A 17,164-nucleotide genomic window follows, 5' to 3' on the forward strand; every position below is an offset into this window, starting at 1 on the left:
ACCGTGGAAACGAAGATCCTCGTTCGACGATCGACCCGTAGAAAAAGCAGCTTCGCGTCAGGAGCCCCGCGATACACCGAGAGGGGTAGACGGGCAATAATTCGCTTCGAAACGCTCGTTGATCCAGCGGACGGACAGGAGGAGTTACTCGATCGAGAACGTCGTATCTATCGAGCGGCAAAATGGTACAGCTAATGGAATTACCGTCGTGCATGCGTGCGTGCGACGCGAATTTATCGTATGCATTATTCATAAGTCAGACGCTCGCGGCTCTGCCCCGGGAATGATACACGGGGAGGGAAAGCGTTTTTCTTTCCGCCGTGAAACGCGACACGGTTGGACGTCGTGTACACGGGGTTCGTTAATATCGATCTCGTAAACTAATTACGCGCCGCGCGACCGATCGCCGCGAGAAATTCGAGCACTCGTCCTCGTCCTCGTCCTCGTCGTCGCGAGACGATGTGCCTCGTATCCTTCTCACCCCCTTCTCGCTTTACACCTCGTTTACGCCATTGTCGTTCTGGACGAACAACTTTGGCAATTTCGTTCGACGCTATACACGCCCGCCGCGCGCGGTCTGCGCTCGCGATTCGAGTTTGCTCCGGTAAATTAAACGCTTGTCTCGGGACCGCTCGATGCTACGCTCGCGAAAGTTCCAACGGACGCGACCAAGATCGCGACGAATGCTCCCTCGCGACGCGAGAAACCAGCGCAAAGTCGACGACCCCCTTTTTCTTTGTTTCGTGCCTCTCCGACGACGGGAACCGTGTCCTTGTTCGACGTGACAGCGGACTCGTCGCGTCGCCGAGAGACCGAGTTGCACCAACGATGAATCGATCGAGTACTCTCGATCGGAACCGAACGCGAACTCTTTCTCGAGTAACGCGTAATCAATCGATTCGCGCGATTCTCGATCCAACGTTTCATTAATTTCGATCGATCGTCCCCTCGCGCCGTTTCTTGGTTGACCAAGTGGGCCAAATTTCGCGGTACGAACGGGGTCGGGGAGATTCCACGATTGTAGCAAAATTGCATCCGATGGTTCGTTTTCGAGAAAAATGTATTCGAAAATCGATCCAGTTCACTTAACCGTATATGCGTACACCGTGGGCCAAAATTCATGGTACGAATGGGGTCAGGGAGATTCTAGCAACAAGAATATAGCATCAAAGGCTCACGTTTGCGATAGGCAAATGTATTTAACCCTGATGCCTCCCTTGGGGCCTTTTTCAACCTACTCTGGTAATATATTATTTCTCTACGATTAAAGCTATTACAATAGATACGATCGAACGTTCCTGAGTTTCCTTAGTCACTTCCTTTCGCCGTAAAGTTAAAAATACTTATTCGGTATATTTTCGATTTAAAGATTTTGAGTGTACAAAAGAGTGTACACTTGGACATTTTTCATCCATCGTGATGGTAAACGCGACGTTCTTCGACTGATCGCTACGCGTAAGAACACTAGGTCTACCGTTCGAAAAGATCTTTGCTCGATGTTGTTCCAGATCGAGCGAGTAATCGTTGCGAAGATGGAACAAATCGTTTTTAGAGTTCGCTGTAAGAGCGTAGCCTCGGTACGAACGTGCCAACACCCCGAAGATTGAAATCGAAGGATTCGTCGGTCGACGAAGCGCGAAATTCGACCGTAGCGGGTAGTAGGTCGTAGCCTACGGGTAAATGTTGGTAACAATTGATCCGGTCGAGCGTTAGGAAACGACAACTCGTCCAAGTTAACGTCCTCGCGCTGACGTGGAAACAGTTTGCGAAACGCCGCGATAAAATTTAGGATACCGACGAGAGACCGAGAATACGCAGAGGTTACCAGATAGCTCATGAGCCCCTTAATCCCTCCGGTCAGGCGGTTTCTACCGTCGCGTATACAATGACCGACTGAACAATAAGATACCGGGACGAAACGGTCGCATTGTACCGGGATATTTTTGGTGCCCTTAAGGGATATTATTGTATCCCGGGACAATAAATGTCTACCCGTGTCTATCTTCGTTTCATCGGGGTTTGTTCGAAGATGCTCGAAATTCAAGGAACACGATGAAACGGTGAAAAATGCAGAGCTTTTCGTCGGTGGTATCGCGTCGGATATTAATGCGTCGAAAAGGGCGGAAATTAAACTCTACGCCCCGTCCTCTGTTCCCCCTCTCCGGGTTGCAACGACTCCTCGGAGAATACCAAGTTCTCTCGAATGGTCACCTCGTCGAGTTTGCTCGCTCTGTTCTTAACGTCCCGTATCGTGATCCAAAACAATTTCCACGGTGCGAATTGCCTCGAAATACGTTTCTCGTTCCCGTCGAAAGTCGAGTGAAAAAAAAAAGAAAAAAAAGAAAGGAAATAATTTTTCGTAATCGTTCCCGCGGAGGATCGCGTTAATTCCGGCCACCGTACGTCGTCGCGACCGTAAAAGTAACGACTTCTGTCGCGAGTGTCACCCGAAACGGCGACCCAGTGACACATTTCCGGGACACGGACGCGTTATTTTTAAAGCGAAAATTACTCCGAAGAATCGCCTCGATTCTTTCCGTATCGTCGAGGATAGCCACGTTGTTTCGCGAGAATTGCGCGCACCGAGACCGCGCGCGCGGTTCGATTTAATTTACCGCCGAATTCGTTCCGCGCGTTTGACTCTAATTGCAATTAATTACGAAATATTATTTCACCGGGGTTTCGCGTGTTCATTACGCGCGCCTGTCTCATTTACATTCGCCAGCCTAGTGACGCGAGATGTCCCGACCGTATCGTCGAGGTCACTTTGCAAGATCGTACAACGCGCGATACAATGTTGCAACGACGACCACGAGGACGATGTTGCGCGACGTATAAAGTTTATGCTAATAGACACCGTAAAATTCAACGTACTTTATGCACGCCGTTACCTTTACGCTCGCCACGGTTAAGTGATTCGATACGAGCAAAAAATTCCTCATCCCGTGCGTAACTGCCCCCGTTTCAAAAATAATTCTACGTAGTCCAAAATGGCCGAAGGAAGAAAATCCTGGGGAAAATGAATTCCCGAGCTCGAATCGATATTTTGACACTCGAGTCGAACAGTCACCACGGTGATTGCACTTTTTTTTTATAACGAATGAATTCCTGCTCGATCACGAGCATGGAAATTACCGGTGGAATCTCGTCGGCGGGTCTCGTCGATAATTTCGTATTACCGAAACGGTTGAAATCCACAAATTCACCGATCCGCTGGAAATGTTCGCAACGCGTCGTTGACGTCGCTCGTCCGCAATATGCCATTTAAATATTCGCCCGGAACCGCGATACGTTTTATAATACGATTTCGACTTGTTTCGGCGCGTCGAAGCACCGTTGCCCGGGTTATGTAATCGTTATCGTTGCGGCACCGGAACGAAAAGTTGAAAACCGAGGAGTCGGGTATTGTACGGGGGCGCGCTAGGCGTCGAGTCTTCGCGCGATTTCCTCGGTGGCCGTTTTCCTTTCCTTGCGAGCCGTTCCGGGACGAACGCGGAACTTTTCGAAATCTTATCTTATTGCCTCGCTTCGTCGCCGGGCGAGTTTCGTGGGTTTCGGTGCACGCTATCGAACTAGCTCGACGGTGGAACCATTGTGATTCCTTTATCTCGATGATAAATTGCGCTATCCCTCGGTATACGTTGGTCCGATTCGAGGGTAACGATCGCGACATTCGCCCGGCATCGAAATGAATTGTCATAATTTCCCAGCGACGTCTTTGCAACGATAAAGAAGCGGAGGAGAGAGCCCGAACAAAGTTCCGCGATGCTCGCTGGTTGCGCGCTACCGAGTATACCTCGACGAAATGCCGGTTTCGAATAGCGGTCGGTTAGTTTTGCCAGGGTGCACTCGGTGCATTGTCCACGGAAGAGGTAAATCTACGGTGAAGAACGATTTTCATTCGTCCGCCTCGCCGCGGAGTCGAGAGGAAAAAAGATCATTACGGGGATTAGCGAAATGGAAACTGCGAGGATTTCGTTTCACTTTCCAGAGCCGATGAACAAAAACCGCGCGACCCGTTCCCGCCGAATCCCTCGGAATTATATTATTCGGCCTTTCGTTCCCTCTGTGTGCCAACAGAGTTCCAATCCCGATACAGAGATCGGGGGAACAAAGCTGAAGACGCGAAGAAGCTTCTTTTACCAGGAAACGTTAAAAAGGAGAGATTCTTCCTCAATTTTTTTCTCAAACAACATCGACAATAGCTGCCCCAAACTGTGCACATTTATTTACGCGCGTTTGGAGAAAACACGTGTATTTTTTTTCCATTTAGAGATATTGCTGCATTAAATTGTGCTCCTAGTGTCTCCGACTTTTTGAATTTCATCGATTCCATTAATGCAGCACCTGGGGACGATATTTTACGGTAAAAATAAAACAATTTTTTCAATGGAGAAGAAAGTACCTACAGACACACCGCGCTGCTGGTGAACCGAATTTCGCCGAGATCTTTTAGAGAGACTCGGGAAAAGTAGTTTCGAGGAAACCGGCGTTAAAGTTTTTCCGTAGTTCCGTGACATCGGCAATCTTTCGAATTTCCTTGGAATCTCTCGTGGATCGCGCCTTTAAGATTCGGATCTTCGTGAAAATGTGAAAAGAAAAGTAAATTTTTTCCCCTCGGAAATGATCGGACGACCCTCCTTAATAGAATGAAACGACTCGGCTCGCGGTACGACCGAAATAACTTGGCGCTCGGCTCGCGGTACGACCGAAATAACTTCGCGCTCGACTCGCGGTACGACCGAAATAACTTCGCGCTCGGCTTTGGTACGACTTAATTACGTCGCGGGTCCATTGTGAAGAAAGTTCGGGACGTCGAACGGCGAATCTGGTCGCGAAAAACGTGCGCGGCGACCCCGTGAAACTTTCCCGCCCACGACGGCCACTTTTCACCCCACCGACCCCTCCCCGATACTAATTTCGTATTCGTTCCCTGGTTTTCCGAGAAATTTTCGCACGACCCGCTGACCGGCCTATCGAGCACCGTGTTATTTTAAAATAAACTTCCGTGGCAGTTGGCAGATGCTCCGTCGATTCGGAAAGTTCGCCGAGAAACGAGGAGAAACTTCGTTCTCCCGGAATCGTTTTATCTCGCCCCCTACGAAACCCGGAAAGTATGACGAACCTTGAAATAACTTTTCGCAATAATAAAACGCTGCTTCCTTGCCGGGAGTTTATCCCGAGTTGCATCTCGTTGCCCGGGGCGCGGCTCGTTACCGGCCCGGATCTCCTTTCGGCCCTTCCTCCAGCCCTCGAGCGAACGCGACCGACGAATGGGAGTAAAGTGCCCGGTAATTATTTCCACGTCTCGCGAGATCTCGCTGAATCCTCCCGTAGCTGGAACTACCGAGCAATCGACCCGAAATTCTGATACGCGACGAGGGAGAGACGATTCCGAGGCTAGTATCGCGATAGAGGGACTCTGTGGATCGTTAGATAGGTCAAACTCGACAGAAATAGTTGAACACCTCCGAGGAAACATCTCGTGGAATGTAACTTACAATTAGTCGACATTTTCCAAGAGTCAGCGTTCTCCGATTCGCTACAGGACGTAACAATCCTCTTTCCCGAGTCCTCGTGAGGCTAGAATCGCGATAGAGGTACCCCAGGCGTTGTCGGATAGGTCAAACTCGACAGAAATAGTTTAACACCGCCGAGGAAACATCTCGAGGAAAGAAACTCACAATTAGTCAACACTTACCAAGAGTCGGCGTTCTCCGACTCTCCGGAGGACGTAACGATCCTCTTCCCCGAGTCCTCGCTGGGCTAGTATCGCGATAGAGGCACCCCGGGCATTCTTGGACGGGTCAGAGTCGGCAGAAATAGTTTAACACCTCTGAGGAAACGTCCAGAGTGAAAGAACTTACTACTTTTTTAAAGGTCAGTGTTCGCTGATTCGCTAAAGGGCGTAACAACTCTCCGCTCCGAGATCTCGCGAGGTTAGAATCGCGATAGAGGTACTCTGGGCATTGTTAGGTGAGTCGAGCTCGACGGAAATAGTTCGTCACCTCTGAGGAAACATCCCGAGGAAAGGGACTTACAATTGGACAACATTTACCAAGGGCCGGCGTTTCCCGATTCGCTGAAGGGCATCAGAACTTCGCTCCGAATCCTCTCGAGCGAGCTCGTAACATTTTTAAAGTATAGCGCAATAATTCAAGAGTCGGAAACGTCGAGCACGAGGGCTCGAGAGTGCCGAGGATTTCGTCTATAATCTATTTGATCCGAAGATCGGTAACTATAATAAAACATTCCCTCGACACTCCGCTACCAAAAGGTATCAGAGTCTAAGTGATCAGTCGTCTCATCCTTATCCGAATCACAGACCAATGAGCACGGAACACCCTTAAACTCCAGCCTCCAGCGGTCGTAAGAGTGTTTTCTCTTTGGTCATTTTTACTGCTGGAGTCTGATACGATTCCACGAGGGATAAAACCCGGAAGAAAGAAAAACATTGTTTTCCTTCCTACCGCGTAACGATTTATTCTCGGACGAGCCCTACCGTTATTCAACACGCCCGCGTCTCGCGACAGATGTTATCGACAATAATTATATAAATTATTTCACGACAATTCATCGTGAATTGCAACTGCTAATGAATCGATCAACGAAACTACCTGTCGCTGCTTCCGCGATCGATTAATAATCTCGTAGCTGACTGAATTAGGTTGTACACCGTGCGAACGAAGAATGTAGCTGTTGCACGCGTGAACTTCCCAACGACGAACTGTGCATATTTGACAACAACCGAGTGCATAACACCTACGGTGTGACTGTGCAAATTTGCGTATGCAACGATTTAGTAGTGTCTAACTCGAGCGTGTTCTTGAATGTTTGACTGTTTGCTTCCGACTGACTTCGACCGACTGCTCGTGTCGGAGAACTCTGCATCACGCGTGCTTTCCCCCGGTAACATTCGGTTCGTTTCATTGGTCGATATCACACGACTCTGGTAAACGTGTAGATAAATACTCGACATCGGTTCCAAGGGTACGACGATGTTCGAGACCGCGCGTGGCGATAGGTTTTTCCTGCGCGGAGCGAGTGTGCTTTCGAAATTCTCGGAAATCAGGTCCGAAAGCAAATTAATGCCAGAGTCGTGCACGAAAGCGACACACCTGTCCGAGTATCCCGGATCGCGATGTATCGCGGATAATAAACGCGCGTGTCGCGACAAATATCGGTATTTTTCATCGCGATCGTTCCGCTGGTACCAACAGCTACGTTTAAAACGTATCCCACTTTTTGACACACGATGGCTCGGGATACAGAGGTTGCAGCGAATTGCGCAGGCAGCGGTTCGGCGACCGAACGATGTTCGACGTTGAATTGAAAGGAACTGGCAAAGATTCGGTGGTCGATATACAAGGAGGCTTCGATATTCGACGTAGGAAAACTTGGAAGCGAAACGACGAAGATGTATCGCTGTTGAATGTCGACGTAAAAATGAACTCTCGTGGATACAGCGGTGGAATATACATTTAGAAGCGTACTGGCTAACCCGTGGTGGTATAAAGCCGATTTATGCAGAAGTGGTTTGAATTTTTAACGATTCCGTAGGAGCGAGGTCAGGGGAAAATTTGGAACGCAGTATTTCGGAGCATGACACAGGATTCTCGGAGGTTAGGACCGCGCGAGGAAATATCCGACGGTTGAAAGAGTATATTTAATAATGAAAAACAGCCTATAGGAACGATATTTCAACACCGGTCCCGCGTTCGAAGCCGGTCGACCATTCGGGGCGCTCGTTTCACTCCCAAGAACGAATCTAACCGAACGGAAATGGCAACGGGGTAGCGAATCGAGCAAACTTGCCGAAATTTTGGCGACAAGCGCGAGAAATATGCCCGCGGCATCGCGGGGCTTGTTACTTCAAGGCCCTCGTAGAGTAGGAAACATTAAGTCCCGGTGTGTTTTAATTACGAGCCTAAGCGCGAGCACCCTCGACCCGTTTAAACGCGGGAGAGCCTGCGCCAGTCGCCTGCTGCATTTCCGTGTCACGTGACGGTTGACGATAAACTCACAAAATCATGGACCTTCCATTATTTCGCGACGTGGCCCACTTATCCCACATAATGGATACAGAAGTGTCGTCGGGTCATTTTCAGAGCAGACGGGAGGATCGACCTTTGCGCACTGGATTTACGCGAGAGAAGAAAAAAAAAAAAGGGACACCGGTGGCGGTCGGGGGATAGTAGGTTGGACGCGAGGGAAAGAAAGATGGAGGAAGGCTTCGAGCCTTAATTAATTGCTTTTATCTCCAGTTACCCCCCTCTCTCTCTCTCTCTCTCTCCATCTATCTATCTATCTCTCTGCTAATTCTTGTCTTCCCTTTCTTTTTCTTCCCTCTTGTTCTCCTCGCCTCGCGTCCTCCTTTTTCTTTCCTTTTATATCGGTCGTGCGACTCGAGCAAAGGGGATGCAGCATCGAAGGAACGAAGCAATGAAATCTGATCCGAGATCGTTAACGGGTCTAATAGGGCCGATACCGTGCAGCTTATGCGCCGATAAATTGCCAGGACGCGCGTCGGGACGCTCTCTGACGTTCCGAGCTGCCTCAGCGGCGATAGGGCGATTTGTCGTTCGTAAGGCTTTTCCAAAGAGATTTTTCACACGGTGCATATTAGTCACCTGACTGCGCGCGATTGTGGCCCGGGCTATTCATTACAGAACTTGCCCTATTACCCAGCTATTTCGTGTTCTCGATAATGATTTCTTAACCGCACGGAAGGTTTACGAATACCGGGAATTGGGAAACGGTTCACGTTCGATTTTGTAAACCATAATTCGAGGGGATGAATATTTCGCATATTTTCGCGAACGTAACGATCGATCTACGAACAAAGAACCGGATTCTTCCATTTGGCGTTAGCAAACTCGTATCGACGGAATTTCAATTTTCATTGGAAAAATGAATGTCCGTTCGCGTTATTTAAATTAATACCGTGAATGATATTTGTCCGGGAACAGCTCATTGATTGTTCAACTCTTGCGCGCAACGCGATTCTTTCCTTTGACATTGTTACGTTAACGGTACACGGGTGGTTCCGACGGTGTTGTTTATTTGTTGCTCCTATAATTGCCTGGCGAGCGGAACTTTAGAACGCCAACGAAACAAATAACGCGGCTAGGACCTGCGCGGCGATTGTTCGGCCAAATAAATTACAAAAGCTCGTCGTCGTTGTTATTTAAATTTTCCACTTGATTTTTACCTTTTCAACGGCAAAACGGACGAATTTAATTTACCTTTTCTGCAGAGTGTCCGCGTTTTTATTATTGTGTAAATGTAATCCGTGCACGCCAAAGGGTTTATAGTTTCATTTCGCGAATTCCATTTCCACGCTGTTCCACCGATTCGGTTTTCGTAAAACCTTTCCCGATTCGTAATCCCATAATCGAAACGTTGGAAACCACGCTTCTTCTAGCTCCTATTAATTCCAGCGAATAACTTACATTCTGCACGTTTCATTTCCAGCGTGCAATCGTTATTAAATTCTACTGTTGTTCCCTTTGTAATTCTCCGGCGGCTTGTTTCGCGGAATAGGAGGCCTTTGTTCGTTTAAAATTTCCCCGTTGCGCATCCACCTTTTATTCCGCCGAACTTCCATTTAATGTGAACGTGCCTCGTCGACTTTCATTGAATGCATAACCATTTTAGCCACGCAAGCGGCCCAGTTATGATAACTGCGAATAACGTTGTCCCGTTCTCAGCCACCAGGGAACACACTTCTCCTTCAACGCGGTGGCTTCGTTTCTCGTCGAGAGACGCTTTCCTTGTACGTGGCTTGGACGCAATTAGCATACATTTTTACCGAGAAAATCCTTTCTTGCGACCCAGCCTCCCTACGGACGTTATCGCTCGCGTTAACACTTTCTCTGTCACCGTACACGCGTCTTATTTACAAAAACCGACGGTATCGAGTGTTTCGATCGACGTTACGATGAAACGAAAATAAAAATAAATAAATAAAAAAAAAAAAACGGGCTACTGTTTGTCCGCGTTGGTCCGACAGGAATTTCAACGATTCCCGTGTGACGGTCGACGCGTTTGAAAAAAAATGTCACCGATGGATCAACGAACACGTTAAACTCCGTTCGCAGAGTTTTCAACGGAGGTTACGATACTCGCTCGCGACTCGCTCGCATTCGAAAATTGAAACAAGCGAACGGAACTTATCGCGGCGCGTATATCAATATTCCCGTCGTTTTTCTCGCGTCTTTTGCTCCTATCCACAAATCATCCCCGTGGTGGCGCGCGAAAGTTATGCCGGCGGACCACGTACGCGTACACCGGGCTATTTATTTCCCGCAATCTGCGGCGACGAGGAAGAGAAAAAAGAAATAAAAATAAAAAAAAGAAAAAAAAGAAAAATATATAACGCGGTCGCATAGCTCCGTCCAGCGCAACACGGGGAGACAAATCTGTGACGCGGTCACGCGACCGACCCCGCGTGATTAAATTACATTGCCTATTTAAAAGATAAGGAGTCCCTTATCGAACTTATTTATCGGGAGGCCGACCGGAGGCTTTAGGCCGCTCGTACAAGACCGATGTGCCCCGCTCGCGGCTTCATCTAGACCCATTTAATTCCCTGATTTACACTAAATACGCACGTGAGCGCCCACGAGAATTAACTGCGCCCTGAAAAGAACAGCTTGTATCCATTTCTCTCGGCGTCCTCGCGAGAATTCCTTTCTTGCGCCAGATCTTCGCCGGCGGTCAACGTACCCCGCGGTAATATTCCACTGTTTACGAGTGGAGCTCAAATTCCGTGCAACTTTATTCGGTACGATGTTCGATACCGATGCTTTACATTCTCCGGTTGCATACGTTGAAATATTTGCACGCGATGTAATATTCTTCAAGAGCCTTGCCAAGGTACCAACAAACGGCGATCAATCCTTTTTATATTTAGTCCAACGAGATACTTGGATAATGTAAGTCGCGTTTGTTCGCGATGGCAATTAATATTCTCGAAAAATAACCCATGTTGCAAGACCAATGTAACGAATTTTGTGTATTCGTTATCGGTACGTTTTTTGTCACTCTTTCGGCGCGTGTGGTACGTACGGTAGGCTCCCTACAGATTCGATAAAGTTATTGTTCGTTCGATCGAAGTCGTTTAAAAATGCCAGGAATTCGCGAAACAAGCTGCATCGCATCGGTTTAACCGGCGAGCACATTCCATTCCGTTTTCTTCTTCCTTCCAGGCAACGGTAATACATTTTCCGTGGCTTTTACTCGACTCGAAAACTCGTCGCTGGAGCGTACTGGAATCGCTTTGATTTTTCGTCGACCGCGAACCGAGTCGAGCTGCCGCGTACGTTTCGCGTTGTTGTTTGCTCTTGGAGTTATCGTGAAAACCAAGTGGCACGTTGATACGCTCTTTCTCCTCGCAGATTGCTCCAGCTGCAACGTTATTGTTGCTCGGGGAGCGAGGTTTTAGACGTTTCCGTGCGCTCGATCGAATTCACCGCGTATCTCTGGATTTGGTAACACCGGCACGGTGTACGCGTAACGTTTTTGTCTCGTATTCGCCGCGGAGAAAGACGAGAAATCGATGCGCGAGGATCCGAATCCGAATTAAAGGGACACCGAAGGGAAAGTTCCGCTCCGAAGGGCTCCTGGGTACCCAAGCCGGCGCGATAACGCGCTTTACGACAATTGGCGGAGATATGCTCGATGGTTGGATATTAACGAACCCCTCGCAAATTTTCCCAAGCCGAGTTTACATTCTAGGAAAATGACGGTGAGCGTTCGACGGTCCGTAATGGCTACAACGTTCGTTGGAACGTTTCAAAACAAGGAGGTCGAGCGAGAGATCTGGAAGCTTTCTCTGATCACGAATGGAGAACTATACCCTCCGACGCGTAGCTCTACCGAAAGAATTTTACTCGGAATACCTGGATCATCGTATTCGAATCATCGAGGACGTACACTCTGGTCTCTTTGATCTTCGACGGTTGCGGGAATGTTCGTTCTCGGGCCATTTTCGGTCCCGGGATCCACCGCAATTTCACCGGGGACGGAATCCGGAAAAGTAGAGGATCGAACGTCTCCACGGCTCTTAATTTTCCTCCTGGTGCGCTCGTGTATATCTCGAACACTCCATTTAATTCGTTCCAGACTTAGCCGGCGCCGCAACCGGAAAGTACAAGTCGCGGGCGCTCGGAATAAGATCATAACTCTCAGGAAAACGATCTTTCCACGCTCCGCTAAAGGTCGTTCTCCCTGGAGGTCCAGGGCGATCTAAATATTCAGATCACCGACGACGAAACCGGGAATTCTCCCGCCGCGTCTCGCTGCCCCTCTCTGGCTGGTTCTGCCTAGAAATTGCGGCAAAATGCGGACGGTACGGGACCGTACGGGACGGGGCCGTTGCCGCACCCGGAGTTCCTTAAATACCTTAATCTGGAAACGCCGATGCGATTCGCGCGCAAATCCACCGGGCCAAGGTGCCGACGATAACCTCCTCGGATCGGTGATACCGCCCGCGAAAGTAATTTCGACCTTCGACACCCGTCGACGGGGATGATCGACACCGTAAAGATCATCTTGCTCGTGGAATTCACAAAGGTCGAGAAAGAGGGGTGTAGCGCGGCCGAGTTCGAATATTCGAGGCAGATGGAATCGTTCTCGGGGCAATTTCGATGCACGGTGACTCCAGATTCGTGTATCGTACGGTCGATGATCGCGACGTCACCAAAGGGCCCAGTTCCCGCTATTCGGAGGAAAGCAAACAGATACCGTCCACAGTGTCGTCGTATCGATCGATTCCTCGATTTCGTGTCAAACATCTGCGCGGAAACGTGTCCCATTTGACGTCTTCGCGATCCTCGTGCCCGTCACGAGACAGAGCGAACGCTCTCGGACGTCACAAAGGATACGCTTAGACACACAGACGGCGGTTAATCACCACTCAGGATGTATTTACTCTGTAACGTTTAACTCGTAAACAAGACGCGCTCTCCTATCCCGGAACAGACCACGGTCTTGCGAAGTTAATTCCGTAAACTTCTGTTTGGCGAAAATAAACGAAGTTCCCCGTTCCACGTTGTTATCTCGAGCAACTCCTGCGACGTTAAGCTGTCGCGACGGGAACGAGTAGGTATCGGGCGATAGGCACCGTTTGCAACAACTTCGAAGCTTCGCCGGCGTGCACCCTCGTACCACCGTCTCTATCGTCGTTCGCTTCGCGATACTGCAATAACCGCAGCTGTTGCAACATCTGTCCGCGCGTTCGCCTCGACTGTACCCCGCGGCGCGGCTTTCTTTTCCAACGACCGTAAACCCAGACGTTGCGTACGGTGTTAACGCGATCGATCTCTACCGCAAATCTGGTAATCTTCGCGCGGAAAACGCAACACCCGCGAAACCGATCCCGACAGAGAAGATCGGTTTATCGCGGTTCCCCGAGAGAGCGAATACAACGTTTCTCGAGCTCCTCGCCAAAGGACGCGTCGTTGAACCGATACTGTTGCGTCGCTAGTCTAGACACATTCAAGAAAAAACGGTCACACCGTAAACCACCGGGACACTCGAAACGCCCAGACGCACTCAACCCCTGGAATTTTCCATTTGATATTTCTCGACGACCGACCTTCCATCCCCAAGGAATTTCCCGTCCAATTTCTTACCTATACTTGCTCTGTCTTACGTTCGAATCGTCTCGCTACGGTGTCGTCTCGTTTGCCATAGTTTTTCGATAAACCTCGGAACCACGGGACGAGTTTTTCCTCGCGAGTGTACTTCGACTCTCGAGGTGGCTCCACCGCGTTAATTTCTACCAGAGATACTCCACTCGCGAAATCTCAATTTACACACAATTCCTACAATACTGGCTGTCGGAAACGAACAAAGACGGTTAAGTAAACGTAGCCGGGCAAATTACATTCAACAAGACCCTTTCGATCCCTTGCTCGCGGTACTTCTAGCTCCGCGATATCCTCCGACGGTTATTGCACCGTTATCGGGTCGATATTGCGGAAGATTACACTCTTCACAGGCAAGTTGTCGATCTCCGTCCTGTGTACGAGGCACCGTGTAGGTAAAGTCTTCGTCGGCCAACCGACGGAAACGAACAAAAACGTCAAAGTAAACGTAGGGTCCGACAAATTACACTCAACGGGATCGGTCGATCCTTCGCGAGGAGTGATTCCAGGTCCAGGTTCTCCCCTAACGGTTATTACGACATTATCGGACCGGTGGTACGGGATTCTGACTAAATACAGGGTGGGTGGTGTTGTTTTTATCGAAGTCATCGGGCAGTTCGGCGAAACGGGCACGGTAGGTAGATAAAGTTTCCTCCCCTCGCGAGGAAGAGCGACTCTTCTTCCTCGGTGTCCTGCTCACCGGCTTCACGGCCGGTCTGCGCGACTTTTTCCCCTAATTAAAGCGCTCGAATTGCTGGGAGACCCGGCGCGGAACACGAGGAACGCGTGGTTTTTTTGCACGGTTGTTTCATACGATAGCGCAATTGCTCGAGTGTAGCGCGCTCGTAACCGGCGACCCGGACAACTACGTCGTCATAACTTGAGCGAGTTACCGTCCATGTCAAACGGCACCCGAACGACGCCGAGTCCAATTACCAGAAGTCGGCGCAAAGGAAAGAAAATCCGGGAACGCGCGGCACCCTGTTCGCCGACTCGACTCCCGGGGCTTTTTCTCACCTGGCTGAAAACGAATGGGCGCGCAATTTGTCGCGGACGACCACTCGGCCATAAGTCATCGAAAATTGTCATTGCAATTTATCACGGCGGGCTCGCGGGGGTAATTTTATTTCCGCCGGGCCGCCGAGCTTCCGACGAGATTCGTCGTTATTTTCCATTAGGCGCGATTTACCCGGCGATAAGGAACGCTAACCGCGTTCAATCATCTTGGCAATTACGCTAGCGACGGAGCCCCGCTCCTCGATCAGGATGGAGATTTTTATTTATGTATTTATTACGCCGGGCAGAGGTAAACGGAAAACGCGACACGAGTAAGAGAAATGTCGTGGATGATTTGGAAAGTGTGATTCGAGAACTCGTTGCGCTCTTAATCGGAAATTTATCGTTCGAATCGAATATAAAACGATAGGAGGAATCGGAAGAAAGAAACGAGCTGAACACTCATGATACGAAAAGACAGATCGAAGAGGATTGAATTGAAAAGATAAATAAAAGACTTTGAGACGGCCTATCAAAGGGCGAACGGTTCATCTCTGCTCCATATTTGGCCAGTCGGAACGTTGAAACGGAGAAGTAATGCGGTCGAGTTCGAGGAAGAACAATCGAGACGCGAATTTTGGGTACACCGAAACAGAGTGGATGGTCGGGGAGAAAAATACGGTCCGTAAACCACCTCGCGATAATTAAACAAGGAAACCGCCCTCGACACGGGAAAAGTATCGCCGTTAAACGTCGTACGTTTTCTTCCATCGACGAAACGCTCGTATTCTCGTGCGCGTGCAACGCTCGCTCGCTATTCAAATATTCCGACTCGCGCGTATCGCAAACACCGGCCATTTGAATAAACGAATATCCATTCGAGCCGCGATAGCGCTCGCAGAAAGAGATTTCCGTTACTTTACGGTACGTCGGCGGTTCCTCGAAAACGTTCGAAACAATTCCTCGAGACCGGGCACGCTCTTCGACCGGTGAGGATCACGGTTCGACGAGCGATCGTTTCTAAGATTTTTCATCGCGAAGTACGAGGACCGTGTCCATGGTTCGCGTTCTCGCGTTTCGCACCGTCCACACGGTGGTCTATACACAATTCCCCCCGTAAAGCCAAAGAATATTTGTTCCGGTTATAGCTCGACTTTATAAGCCACCGCACTTAGATACAGCTCGTAACGTTGTATAGCTATCGCGTGTCCATAAATATTGATGAGCTTCTAAAGTAAAGTCTGCCGCTAGACGTCCACCCCGAGATAAATGGAAATATTGTAGGTAAATTATACGTGCCTCGAGAAAAGTCCACGCTCTTTGTCGCGACCTCGATTTCTCGAATGGGGAAACCGGCGCGGCGTTTCAACGGGTTTCTTTCCCTTTGTTCTTCATTTCCAGCGTCTAGACGAGAGATTCGAGGAGGATCGGTTAGACGGGGACAAACGTCGCGCGGTACGATACGTTAACGACACGTTGCTGACGAGTCGATGAGCGAATCAAGAGCCGTACCGGCGCGCGAGTCACGAGAAAGCCAAAGACCGGTCCCCGGAGTGCACGGAGAAGCTCGTTATAAGCTCTCGGAGCTCAGTTGCTGCTCGAGAATTAATTAAAGCGTCTGCCTGGTAAAGCGCATAAAATATCTCGAAACGTCCCCCTACTAGGCGCGCGACGGATTTATTATATCGCTATTCTCCTGATCGCTACGTACGTTTAAATAACAGCCGTGCTCGTGGCAATAGAGAGAGGGAGCGTGCGCGCGCGCGCGCGTGCAAGAGAAAGGGAGAGAGAAGTAATTAACGGTGCAAAGTTCCCGCTCTTAATAATCCTGCTTTCCTTGTACAGGGATTCTAAATTCATACGAATACAAATTAAACTCGGAATGAACGTCTACGGCCGCGAACGTCGCGGACCGAGGATATTTGATCGTTGAGTTCGTTGACGAGTTTAAAGCCAACATCGATGTACCGTACGCGGGTACGCGTTTCGTTATTAACAACTAGATTCAACCAACGTAGACCGTGAACTTTATCGCCGTTTCGATGGTTCGTTATTTCCCTCGATTTCGTTCGCGGTAATAATTCCATTCTTCTTTGTTACGTTCACCGTTAATTTTTCAATGCGCATCGTCGCGATTTCGTTTCAATATTTCACGCGTCCTTTCCACGCGAGCGTGGAGCTTTAAAAATTAATACGGATAAGCGTACACGTGTACCCGCGTACGTATATTCGCCGTACCGTGCGCGTTTTTTTTTTTTTTTTACGCGCGGATCGACTACATTTTATTTAATTCCAGCGACGATTATTGCCGTTGTTTATCGACAGCAACGCGTCGGAAGTGGTCGTGTGCGAATCGCGAACGTTGTTCGCGTAACGCGAGAACGGTCGCGGGGAGTGTTCGTTTATCGCGCGGTGCGACGGGATCGTGAGCGCAACTTTCGCGGGAACGCGCGTTGAGAAATTACCATAGCTGGAACATCGAGTCGATGTACACGCCCGTTCGTGTATATTTATAA

At 49.3% G+C, this 17,164-nt stretch overlaps 1 protein-coding gene across 3 annotated transcripts in view; it reads left to right on the forward strand.

Annotated features, from left to right (window-relative positions):
• The window catches only part of LOC143148863 (zwei Ig domain protein zig-8), a 59,565-nt gene that overhangs the window by 22,916 nt on the left and 19,485 nt on the right, over window positions 1–17,164 (forward strand). The gene's annotated exons all lie outside the window — the stretch shown is intronic.

The sequence above is a fragment of the Ptiloglossa arizonensis genome, chromosome 7, assembly GCF_051014685.1.
Source record: "Ptiloglossa arizonensis isolate GNS036 chromosome 7, iyPtiAriz1_principal, whole genome shotgun sequence".
NCBI lineage: Eukaryota > Metazoa > Arthropoda > Insecta > Hymenoptera > Colletidae > Ptiloglossa > Ptiloglossa arizonensis.